Genomic DNA, 13681 nt, shown 5'->3' with positions numbered 1-13681 from the left:
CAGGTCAGACAGAAAGGAAAAGTTATAAAAATTAAATTTAAAATTTGATATGTTTAAACTCTCCAACAACAATTAAATCTCAAAGGAACTTGTGATAGTTAATTTTCAGACTTCTTAGACTGGAATGAACAAGACTTAACTTTCTGTGGAAAGTTTAGTTTGTATCTAGCACGTATCTAGCAACTTCACACCATTCAATACATTTCAATGGTGAGGCAGACAACAAGATGCTTTTTTTTGTAAAGCTAATGGCGGAACGGTGCAACTCAGATCTTTGAGTTTAACCACGCACCTGTCCCTAGCCAGAATTTGCTGTACCTATTGCGCATTAAAACAGCACGTGCCCTTAGCCTCACCATTATTTTGACAGGAGCATCTGGGCCAATATAGGCTATTCAAATCTTAGGAATTGTTTCAATAGCTACAAAGGAATAATAAGGTGTTGCTGATAAAATATTATCCAGTTGACACATATAGAAAAAAAGGGTGCATACTTATTGCAAACACTTGATAGTAGACCAAAAGTTCTCACATTGACAACGGTTCATTAACATATTTTGTGCAATTTATTTTTTATTAGCAATGTTTTATGCTTATGGCTGGATCCTATTTTGTGTAGGGCAGTACTCACATGAAGCCAAACAAGCGGAGGCCCACAGAGATAGAAATAAATGACCCCGTAAGGGGTGGTGGGGGTGGGAGGTGGGGGGGGAGGTGGGGGTGGAGGGACACCTCTGGTACATCAGGCAAGAGATTGCCTATACATACTGCTTTTGAATGTAAAGTACAAATTACATCAAAACAATATAATTAGGAGTATAAGTGGATATTCCACAAAGTATCCACTAACCATGAACTGCCAGACACCTCACATTCACTTTTTTATTCTCTTAGCCTGAGGTGTGGAAACAAAGAAAATAATTTTAGGTGTTGCTCCTTTGCATAAGAATTTGGCATAATGTCGCTCCTTATCTCCAGGCATTTATCAACTATAGAGCAATATGAGGAGATAATTCATTATTTGATTTGTTTAATGCTTGGCGGACATTGTATGAATGTAGCTTATTATTATGGCTTTAAAGAGTTCCTGTGGTGTGCCCATAGCAAACTTATGTTTCTGAGACTATTTCGTACTTAAACTGTGACAATTAGATCATCTGTTATCCAAGATCATATTCTCCTGACTGTTAAGAGGAAAGGAGATGTGGCCTCAGCCCATGGCAAATTCTTAGTGATTCTTCCAGGAGGATGTTGATGATTAGTTGTTTTCCTTTTCTTTTGCTGGATGATGATAATTGCATTATGATTTTCTCTCAGGATGATTGATTTTTTTTTCTAATAATTCATTTTGCTATTATGCTGGACTTTTATTCTGCAAAGTTATAAGTCTCATGACTTGAATGTTTTTCTGCATCATTTTTGTGTCAATTTATTAAAATTATTTTCTGTAACCTGGGTGCATAAAATATATTGATGTTTCTTTTCAATAATTTAAAGTTATACAATATGATCTGCCAGATGGCTATAAACACTGGAGAGTGATGATTAGGCTAAAGCCTTTAAATGGTAATTGATGGAATAGTCTTTTTCCAGTAGCTACAATTGAACTACAGTGTTTAGACCTTAAAAAAAGTATGTTTAGAATCCATTTTGGCATCAAGGTCAATCTCCACAATACAGCTTTTTCCATTTGATCAAGAGAATAGCAAATAGATGATAGTTCTGGTTTTATAGACAAATCAAATTAAAGAAATAATTTTCTTTTATATGCTTTTCACAATATCAAGATGTCATGAAGCACTTTGCAGCCAATGAGGTATTTTTGAAATGTAATCACTGTTGTGATGTAGGAAAAAGCAGTAATTTGCACACAGCAAGATCCCATAGAAAGCAATGAGATACATAATCAGATCATCTGTTTTAGTGATGGTAGAGGGATCAGTATTCGGTCACTGGGAGAATGATTATTTGAATAATTGGGATCGTTTCCAACCATCTGAGAGATTTAGGGGACAATTTTTCACTAAATATTTGAGGTGCGAAAGAGATAAAGAGGTAACCAAGATGGGTAGCTGAGTCGAAATGCCTGCTTAACCCAAATTTAGCCATATTGGTAAAGGAGTTGAAGCTAACGCTAGGAATGAACGACCAGAGGCTTGTTAAACAGCTGATTGCCTCTTAAAATGCCTGCTAGTGCTCATTATAGAAGCTGCACAGCATTTTGGGGCTAACGCTTCAACCAACGCCTGCTCTGAACAGCAACCAGCTGTTTGGGAAAAAAAACATCGTGTTGTTGTTGATTTCAAGTGTTACTTAAAGGGATATTCACAATTTCATTTTCATTGTTGCTGGAGGTGAGAAGAGGATCTCTTACACACATCAGGAGATATTCTGGGACACTTTGTCAAGACTTCACCAACACTTGAGCAATTTTTATTCCGGAAACTCTGAGGACTTCACCTAACAAGAGTAGGTGCTGTGCTACTTCATTTTCTTTGACACCAGATAGGAGTTAGCAAGGGAAAGGAGTGCTTGGTCATCGGCATCTCCCCAGGGATCACCCTAGGTGCCAGTTGTGCTGCAATTGGTAACACTTTTGCCTCTGAGTTACAAGATTATGGATTGAAGTCCCACTCCAGGTTTGAGTACAAAATCTAGGCTGACCCTCCAGTACAGTACTGAAGGAGAGCTGCTCTGTTGGAAATGCTGTCTTTCAGATGAGACATTAAACTGAGGCCCTATTTGCCTTGTACGTGGGATGTAAAAGATCCCATGGCATTATTTCAAGAAGAGCAGGGGAGTTATCTTTGGAGTCTTGACCAATATTGATCCCTCAAATAAGATCACCAAAACAGACTATGTGGTCATTATACCATTGCTGGTTGTGGGAGCCTGCTGTGCCCAAATTGACTGTCGCATTTCCTAAATAACAACAGTGACTACATTTCAAAAGGTATTCCATTGGCTGTAAAGCACATTGGAACATCCTGAGGTTGTGAAAGGCACTATATGAATGCAAGTATTTCTTTTCTTTTGGTCTGGACAAGGACTTGGAGGAGGGCATAAAGCCAGGCAAAGCAACATCAGCTGCATCAGGAGTCATGGACAGGAGCATCAGGAGCGTGAGGTGGCGTTCTTCTCCCCAGTGAGTATAGGACATTCCTCCTCCTCTGGACTTTCTCCACTAGAACTGCATTTGAGAACCTGTGTGACCTTTCCCTCAATCAAAGAACAAAGAACAAAGAACAGGACAGCACAGGAACAGGCCATTCGGCCCTCCAAGATTGTGCCGATCATGATGCCTGTCTAAACTAAAACCTTCTGCACTTCCGGGGTCCGTATCCCTCTATTCCCATCCTATTTCATGTATTTGTCAAGATGACTCTTAAACGTCGCGATCGTACCTGCTTCCACCACCTTCCCCGGCAGAAAGTTCCAGGCAATCACCACCCTCTGTGTAAAAAGCTTGCCTCGCACATCCCCTCTAAACTTTGCCTCTCACACCTTAAACCTATATCCCTGGGCAACTGACTCTTCCATCCTGGGAAAAAGCCTCTGACTATCCACTCTGTCCGTGCCAATCATAACTTTGTCAACCTTTAGCAGGTCGCCCCTCCACCTCCGTCGTTCCAGTGAAAATAATCTGAGTTTATCCAACCTCTCCTCATAGCTAATGCCCTCCAGACCAGGCAACATCCTGGTAAACCTCTTCTGTACCCTCTCCAAAGCCTCCACATCCGTCTGGTAGTGTGGCGACCAGAATTGTACGCAAAATTCCAAGTGTGGCCTAACTAAGGTTCTGTACAGCTGCAGCATGACTTGCCAATTTTTATACTCTATGCCCCAACCGATGAAGGCAAGCATGCCGCATGCCTTCTTGATTACCTTATCCACCTGCATTGCCACTTTCAGTGATCTGTGGACCTGTACGCCCAGATCTCTCTGCCTGTCAATACCCCTAAGGGTTCTGCCATTTACTGTATACTTCCCATCTGTATTAGACCTCCCAAAATGAATTACCTCACATTTGTCCAGATTAAACTCCATCTGCCACTTCTCTGCCCAAGTCTCCAACCGATCTATATCCTGCTGTATCCTCTGACAATCCTCATCACTATCCGCAACTCCACCAACCTTTGTGTCATTTGCAAACTTACTAATCAGCCCAGCTACATTTTCCTCCAAATCATTTATATATACTACAAACAGCAAAGGTCCCAGCACTGATCCCTGCGGAACACCACTAGTCACATCCCTCCATTCAGAAAAGCACCCTTCCACTGCTACCCTCTGTCTTCTATGACCGAGCCAGTTCTGTATCCATCTCACCTCTGATCCCGTGTGACTTCACCTTTTGTACCAATCTGCCATGAGGGACCTTGCCAAAGTCTTTACTGAAGTCCATGTAGACAACATCCACTGCCCTTCCTTCATCAATCATCTTCGTCAAAACCTCAAAAAACTCGATCAAGTTAGTGAGACACGACCTCCCCTTCACAAAACCATGCTGCCTCTCGCTAATAAGTCCATTTGTTTCCAAATGGGAGTAAATCCTGTCCTGAAGAATCCTCTCCAATAATTTCCCTACCACTGACGTAAGGTTCACCGGCCTGTAATTTCCTGGATTATCCTTGCTACCCTTCTTAAACAAAGGAACAACATTGGCTATTCTCCAGTCCTCTGGGACCTCACCTGTAGCCAATGAGGATACAAAGATTTCTGTCAAGGACCCAGTAATTTCCTCCCTTGCCTCCCTCAGTATTCTGGGGTAGATCCCATCAGGCCCTGGGGACTTATCTACCTTAATGTTTTGCAAGACGTCCAACACCTCCTCCTTTTTGATATCAACATAACCTAGACTTTCTACACTCCCTTCCCTAGACTAATCATCCACCAAGTCCTTCTCTTTGGTGAATACTGATGCAAAGTACTCATTTAGTACCTCGCCCCTTTCCTCTGACTCCATGCATAGATTCCCTCTTCTGTCCTTGAGTGGGCCTACCCTTTCCCTGGCTACCTTCTTGCTCTTTATATACGTATAAAAAGCCTTGGGATTCTCCTTAATCCTGTTTGCCAATGATCTTTCATGACCCCTTCTCGCCCTCCTGACTCCTTGCTTAAGTTCCTTCCTACTTTCTTTATATTCCTCAAGGGCTTCTTCTGTTCCCAGCCTTCGAGCCCTTACGAATGCTTCCTTTTTCTTTTTGACGAGGCTCACAATATCCCTCGTTATCCAAGGTTCCCGAAACTTGCCAAACCTATCTTTCATCCTCATCGGAACATGCCGGTCCTGGATTCTAATCAACTGACGTTTGAAAGACTCCCACATGTCAGATGCTGATTTACTCTCAAACAGCCACCCCCAATCTAAATTCTTCAGTTCCTGCCTAATATTGTTATAATTAGCCTTCCCCCAATTTAGCACCTTCACCCAAGGACTACTCTTACCCTTTGCCACAAGTACCTTAAAACTTACGGAATGATGGTCACTGTTCCCGAAATGCTTCCCTACTGAAACTTCGACCACCTGGCCAGGCTCATTCCCCAATACCAGTTCCAGTATGGCCCCTTCCCTAGTTGGACTATCTACATATTGTTTCAAGAAGCCCTCCTGGATGCTCCTTTCAAATTCTGCCCCCTCCAAGCCCCAAGCACTAAATGAGTCCCAGTCATTATAGGGGAAGTTAAAATCACCCACCACAACAACCCTGTTGCTTTTACATCTTTCCAAAATATGTCTACATATCTGATCCTCCAGCTCCCGCTGGCTGTTGGGAGGCCTGTAGTAAACCCCCAATCCTGTGACTGCACCCTTCCTATTCCTGAGCTCTACACATATTGCCTTGCTGCATGATCCCTCCGAGGTGTCCTCCCGCAGTACAGTTGTGATATTCTCCTTAACCAGAAATGCAACTGCATCACCCCTTTTACATCCCCCTCTATCCTACCTGAAGCATCTAAAGCCCGGAACGTTTAGCTGCCAATCCTGTCCTTCCCTCAACCAAGTCTCTGTAATAGCAACAACATCATAGTTCCAAGTACTAATCCAATTCATCTGCCTTACCTGTTATACTTCTCGCATTGAAACAAATGCACTTCAGACCACCAGTCCCGCTGTGCTCAGCAACATCTCCCTGCCTGCTCTTCCTCTCAGTCTTATTCGCCTTATTTACTAGTTCCCCTTCAGTTATTTCACCTGCTGACCTACTGCTCTGGTCCCCACCCCCATGCCACACTAGTTTAAACCCTCCCGAGTGACGCCAGCAAACCTAGTAGCCAGGATATTTGTGCCCCTCCAGTTTAGATGCAACCCGTCCTTCTTGTACAGGTCCCACCTGTCACAGAAGAGATCCCAATGATCCAGATATCTGAAACCCTCCCTCCTACACCAGCTATTTAGCCACGTGTTTAGCTGCACTATCTTCCTATTTCTAGCCTCACTGGCATGTGGCACACGGAGTAATCCCAAGATTACAACCCTGGAAGTCCTGTTTTTTAACTTACTACCTAACTCCCTAAACTCCCCATGCAGGACCTCGTCACTCTTCCTGCCTATGTCGTTATTACCAATGTGTACCACAACCTCTGGCTGTTCACCCTCCCCCTTCGGAATGCCCCCTGCCCGTTCAGAGACATCCTTGACCCTGGCACCAGGGAGGCAACATACCATCCTGGAGTCTCTTTCACGTCCACAGAAGCGCCTATCTGTGCCCCTGACTATAGAGTCCCCTATAACTATTGCTCTTCTGCGCTTTGTCCCTCCCTGCTGAACAACAGAGCCAGCCGTGGTGCCACTACTCTGGCTGTTGCTGTTGTTTTCGCCTGATAGGCCATCCCCCCCAACAGTATCCAAAACGGTATACTTGTTAGAGAGGGCGACAGCCACAGGGGATTCCTGCACTGACTGCCTGCCCCTTCTCGTGGTCACCCATCTATCTGCTTGCACCTTGGGTGTAACCGTGTCTCTAAAACTCCTACAGCTTAAAGAAATTTGCGTCTAATCAGCACTTGAGTGCTAAACCTGTGGTTTCTGTTTAGCATCTTCAGGCAAGGCCAAATTATGGTAATCAGAAATTAGGACCAAAATTGTATACTAAATCCAGACTTTCAAACAGGTCTGTCTTATTAGCACTGCACCCACTTAGTAATTGTTTTCATCCTTCAGTCTAAATAACTCCCTAAATGTCTGATCCAAAAGAAAGCACTCCCTCAGTTATTACACTGAAGGGTTGGACTGGATTGTGTGATTTCAATTCTTTACCATAGTTACCATCATAACTGAATTTCTGCCACAGAAGCAAGACTGCTGTCACGAAGTCAAGGCTGACAAATTTACAAAAAAAATTGAATCATTTTGCACCTTTGCTTCTATACCTGCAGAGACATTAAAAAAGATCCTTTAGCTGCTTTGAAAACTTTCTGTCTGTGTGCAATTTGCAAGAAAAGGGGTTGTTATAATCGCTCTAGGATGCAAATTTATAAACAATTCTAATCCTGTCCTTGCTATTAATGTGATGCCAGGAACCCAAATTTTGGCAATGAATGTGCAGGCAATTAATTAATTGTTCACCCAAGAAAAAACAAGCATGAAGCTGCAAGACGAGCCCTGTGCTCATGTTATTTCAAGGCCAAGGCACCCTGATTGCAGGTGAAGTAATTGTTTTGAACTTTTTCTATTGCAAAGTGTCAGAAAGTACCCTGGAGTGTTTTGAGATCTTCTGCGGTGAGTCCCTGAATTTTCCAGAGAGGGGTCAGAGGAGAAGGTGACCTTGAAGTGATTTATGACTTTAACCGCTTATAGGGACTAAACCAGATCAAGCGTACAGCCCTTTGAATCTCCTTCAATTAAGTTCGAACTAGACAGATTCCCACAGACACTCATTTGGGTACGAAGAACTGAACTAGTCTTCCCTCAATGAAAGAAAATTAACAGAGAATATCTTTTGGACAGCCTATTTTTTCATAATTATAGCTGAGTCATAAATATCCCAGATATTATAAGGGTCTGGGAAACTCTCTTCAATAAGTATCTCCCACTTAAGGAGACACAGAGAGTCGGTTCTTGTAGTTGTATACAGAATGCTACTTGAGATGATTTATTAACTTTTGTATATTTATTAAAAAGTTGAATATGCAATACACTTTAAGTGGCTAAGTATACTACAATATCAAGGATTACTAAGAGATATAAAACATAATCTTATTTCTAAAATAGAATCCAAAAGTTCAACCTTGACATTGTTACAGTGAAATATCTTAGAATATCTATCAAAATTCAAAGTAAACTGTTATCTTAAATTCCCCGAGTAAGCCTACTGCTTAACAAGACAAAGCACTCTCAGTTAAGAGCAGAATTCTCTTGTCATGCAGTCAGCCATTCTTACCTTAGGTTGAGAAGCATTCAATACCTCTGATTTTTCAATTCAAAACTCTCATGTTTATACTGTTTCTAATCGATTATTTTATCTTTTGGAATGTAGGTGTTACGTTTCTGTGTGTGTTTCTCCTGCTTTCGTTGTCCATATATGGTAATATCATTACCTATTATTCCCAATTAATTATCTGCTGAGAATTACCTTCTCATGGTGTTGTGAGCTTTTAGCTGCTCAAAATGTTTGTAGTGTTTTATATTAACACTGATTTTGTTTTATTGTTTACTTAACTTCATAAATGTGTTTTATACTTAAAAGTTTTTCAATTAAACTTGTGCAGTAACTGTTCTTTCCTTTTTGGGTTAAATTGGGTTTATGTGGCATCTGTTTTTGTAGGTAACATTCCATTTTTTGATTGATCATTTGTGATGGTTCTTTGATGCTCCCTTGTATCATCTTCTTAAATCAGTCTGTCTATGTTATTATCATTATCAACTAATTAGGATTATAGTTATCAGTATGGACCGTGTATAGTATGTCTTGGTATGTTTCTTCTTCTAATTTCAATGCAGCAGAGACATTGGAATGGAGTTTCTAACTTAAAAGGTGTTTCTGGTACACATTTTAGGAGGGATGTTCATGGATTTTTAACTCCGTCCTTAAAGGGAATTTCAGTGAGTCTTGAAAACTGACCATTTATTCAATCTTTAATTCTAAAAGGCATAATGTATTAATTATATCTTAATTCTATCTAATTAAGCCTATTATACCTATATTTCTTCAAAACCTGTCCACACAAAGAATGCAACAGATAGGCTGGCAACAGTGGAAGTGCCTCTGGGTCTGCAGCACAAGAAGAAGATGGAAAAGAGGCTGTGGAAAGGGCAGGCTCCATGCCATACCCGCTGCCAAATTGGAGTCAGACTTCTCTATGCTCCTTGACAGTGACGGGAGTTTAGCTGGCATGCCAGGCAATGCACCCAGCAACTCAGTGTACATGGCCATTCAGCAGTCTCCTATATGGCACTCGATCAAGGTCTTCATGAGTCCCCTTCAGCAGTACTCATCTGCCATCTTGGCCTCCATTGAGCTGGCAAACAAACTATCCTTTACCCTGACCTGGCCGTACCCTATTTCATGCCCGGTACATGCAGTGACAGTATCTGAGCTGGTGACTGCAAGTGTCAGATCAAGTGATGCGGCCTCTTCATCAGTGCTGTGCTGTTACTCTCGCTCTTCCTCCTGGGGCTGCTATGGCTGGGCATGCAGTTCCTGGATGTATGAAAGCAGGATCTCAGGAGGAAAAGTTGGTGTGAGGGCAGAAGGTGGGATGGAAAGGAAGCGGTCATGGCTGCACTATCAGCAACTTGCTCATCATGCCAGCCGATAGCTGGATGAAGGCATGCTGGGAGTTGATAAGATGCATAACATAGGAACATGCCATCATCGTCAATGCTCTGAGTGACGTCGGATGCCACGGGCCCAATTACAGCCAGCATCATGATGTGGAGCGCTATCTATTCTGGAGGGCTCAAGAGATGAAGACGTCAGTGTCTCCCGCTGGTTCTGCTCTGCTCCCTTCTATTGCATGCCATCTTATCCTGCAGGAGAGAAAGAAAAATGTCAGTGATTGCGTAGAGTGGTATTTGGGTGACGTGCCCGCCATAGCTGAATAGCTGGAGGCATATTAGATTAGAGATACAGCACTGAAACAGGCCCTTCGGCCCACCGAGTCTGTGCCAAACATCAACCACCCATTTATACTAATCCTACACTAATCCCATATTCCTACCAAACATCCCCACCTGTCCCTATATTTCCCTACCACCTACCTATACTAGTGACAATTTATAATGGCCAATTTACCTATCAACCTGCAAGTCTTTTGGCTTGTGGGAGGAAACCGGAGCACCCGGAGAAAACCCACACAGACACAGGGAGAACTTGCAAACTCCACACAGGCAGTACCCGGAATCGAACCCGGGTCCCTGGAGCTGTGAGGCTGCGGTGCTAACCACTGCGCCACTGTGCCGCCCCACTGCTGTGGTAATGATGGTGAAACTGTCAGCGTTCGCCCTTATTACTCCACTGAAACTGACAGCAACTTTGGAAGTACGCACATATGCAGAATTATGCGGAAATCCAGAAGTTGTTGTTAGTGATTCTAAGCTGCCCCAGAGTATAATCAATAGGAAATCTGTGAATTGACAAGAACTTCTACTCTTATGTTGCTAGTCTTGTTTCAAAAACCTTTTAAAAACTTAGCCTTGTTGAATAAGATGTAACTGTGTTCGTAATAGAGTAATAACTTGATAATTACTGCTAAACACCCTCACTGGTCCTGAAAAGCTAATTTTATATTTGTGGAATTTCACATTTCTCCAATATGATAAAAATTCCACATTCTTAATATTTTATAAAGTTTGTTTATATTGATATTTGTGTGTGTCTCTAAATCCAATCAGAATCACTTATGCCACTATCTGAAAGTTTAAATTAAGAGTGAAGGAACAAATGCTTTTAACTTCTCGATTTGCTGTCTGTCAGAATACTTCAATGTGATTGGTTGCTTACCCTGCTTGTTGGCATCACTGCAGCTGCATGCCAAGACATCCCCTTGGTGCCAGATTTAAGCTCCTGTTGGGAAAGGGGATAGAGCGCCACAGAGATCACTAAATCTTGTTGAGCAACTTTCTCCACAAAAGACTTGCAGGTTAATAGGTAAATTGGCCATTATAAATTGTCACTAGTATAGGTAGGTGGTAGGGAAATATAGGGACGGGTGGGGATATTTGGTAGGAATATGGGATTAGTGTAGGATTAGTATAAATGGGTGTTTGATGTTCGGCACAGACTCGGTGGGCCGAAGGGCCTGTTTCAGTGCTGTATCTCTAATCTAATCTAAAATCTGCCCGATGTTTATACAAAGACATTTTGTAGCATTAAGATTACAAACATTTGGAAAATTGAAATTACATTTCACCTCAACTCGGTAAAAGCTGACAAGGACTGAGTTGCAAAGCTTGTGATATGTCTTGGTCTTTATGATACCACGTTGTGCAGCTTTTCCAGGAGCACAGGCATTGCGAGCGAGGAGTGAACAGCTGGGAAGTCAATTTCATCGGGAGTTTCGGTGGAGCAGGGACTGCTGGGAAAGTAGAAACCTATATATTTGGGCTGTTTCTGAACCCGAGACACTACTCTTGTAGTGTCTCCCACCCGCCCTCCTCCTCTTACCAAAAAAAAGGACTCGGTTGTGTGTGGGTAAGGTAAGGCTTTTTCTATTTCTCTTCTTGTTTTATCGTGTGATTGGTTAAAAACTTGGGAATTTAGAATAGAGGGAATGGAGGTTAAGGCAGTTGAATGTTCCTCCTGCAGAATGTGGGGGAGGAAAGGGTCGCCAAGGGTGTCCCTGCTGACTGCATCTGCGGGAAGTGCACCCAGCTCCAGCTCCTCGAGGACCGCGTTAGGGAACTGGAGCTGGAGGAACTTCGGATCATTCGGGAGGCGGAGGGGATTATTGAGAGGAGTTATCGGGAGGCAGTCACACCTCAGGTAAAAGAAGAAGGTAGATGGGTTACCGTCAGGGGAAGGAGAGGGAACCAGCAGGCAGTGCAGGGATCCCCTGTGGCCGTTTCCCTCAACAACAGGTATACCGTTTTGGATACTGTTGGGGGAGACGACTTACCAGGGGTAGGCAAGGGGATACAGGTCTCTGGCGCAGAGTCTGTCCCTGTTGCTCAGAAGGGAAGGGGTAAGAGGAGCAAAGCATTAGTCATTGGGGACTCCATAGTTAGGGGAACAGATAGGAGGTTTTGTGGGAACGAGAGAGACTCACGGTTGGTGTGTTGCCTCCCAGGTGCCAGGGTACGTGATGTCTCGGATCGTGTTTTTGGGATCCTCAAGGGGGAGGGGGAGCAGCCCCAAGTCGTGGTACACATAGGCACCAACGACATAGGTAGGAAGACAGATGGAGATTTAAGGCAGAAATTCAGGGAGCTAGGGTGGAAGCTTAGTGCGAGAACAAACAGAGTTGTTACCTCTGGGTTGTTGCCCGTGCCACGTGCTAGCGAAGTGAGGAATAGGGAGAGAGAGGAGTTGAACACGTGGCTGCAGGGATGGTGTAGGAGGGAGGGTTTTGGTTACCTGGATAATTGGGGCTCTTTCTGGGGTAGGTGGGACCTCTACAAACAGGATGGTCTTCACCTGAACCAGAGGGATACCAATATCCTGGGGGGGAGATTTGCTAGTGCTCTTCGGGGGGGTTTAAACTAATTCAGCAGGGGGATGGGAACCTAAATTGTAGCTCCAGTGTGCAGGATGTTGAGAGTAGTGAGGGCAGAGATAAGGTTATAAGGACACAAGAGGGCACTGGCAAGCAAGAGCTTGGTTTAAAATGTGTCTATTTCAACGCCAGGAGCATCCGGAATAAGGTGGGTGAGCTTGCAGCATGGGTTGGTACCTGGGATCTCGATGTTGTGGCCATTTCAGAGACATGGGTAGAGCAGGGACAGGAATGGATGTTGCGGGTTCCGGGATTTAGATGTTTCACTAAGAACAGAGAAGAGGGTAAAAGAGGGGGGGGGTGTGGCATTATTAATCAAGGAAAGTATTACAGCGGCAGAAAGGACGTTTGAGGACTCGTCTACTGAGGTAGTCTGGGCCGAGGTTAGAAACAGGAGAGGAGAGGTCACCCTGTTGGGAGTTTTCTATAGACCTCCAAATAGTTCCAGAGATGTAGAGGAAAGGATAGCAAAGATGATTCTTGACAGGAGCGAGAGTAACAGGGTAGTGGTTATGGGGGACTTTAACTTTCCAAATATTGACTGGAAATACTATAGTTTGAGTACTTTAGATGGGTCTGTTTTTGTCCAGTGTGTGCAGGAGGGTTTTCTGACACAGTATGTAGACAGGCCAACCAGGGGCGATGCCACATTGGATTTGGTACTGGGTAATGAACCCGGCCAGGTGTTAGATTTAGAAGTTGGTGAGCACTTTGGTGATAGTGATCACAATTCGGTTAGGTTTACCTTAGCGATGGGCAGGGACAGGCATATACAGCAGGGCAAGAATTATCGCTGGGGGAAAGGAAATTATGATGCAATTAGGCAAGATTTAGGATGCGTAGGATGGGGAAGGAAACTGCAGGGGATGGGCACAATCGAAATGTGGAGCTTATTCAAGGAGCAGCTACTGCGTGTCCTTGATAAGTATGTACCTGTCAGGCAGGGAGGAAGTTGTCGAGCGAGGGAGCCGTGGTTTACTAAAGAAGTTGATGAGCTTGTCAAGAGGAAGAAGAAGGCTTATGT

Source organism: Heterodontus francisci, chromosome 16 (genome assembly GCF_036365525.1).
Source record: "Heterodontus francisci isolate sHetFra1 chromosome 16, sHetFra1.hap1, whole genome shotgun sequence".
NCBI lineage: Eukaryota > Metazoa > Chordata > Chondrichthyes > Heterodontiformes > Heterodontidae > Heterodontus > Heterodontus francisci.
The sequence above is the reverse complement of the archived record's forward strand: the minus strand, read 5'-3'. Positions refer to the sequence as shown.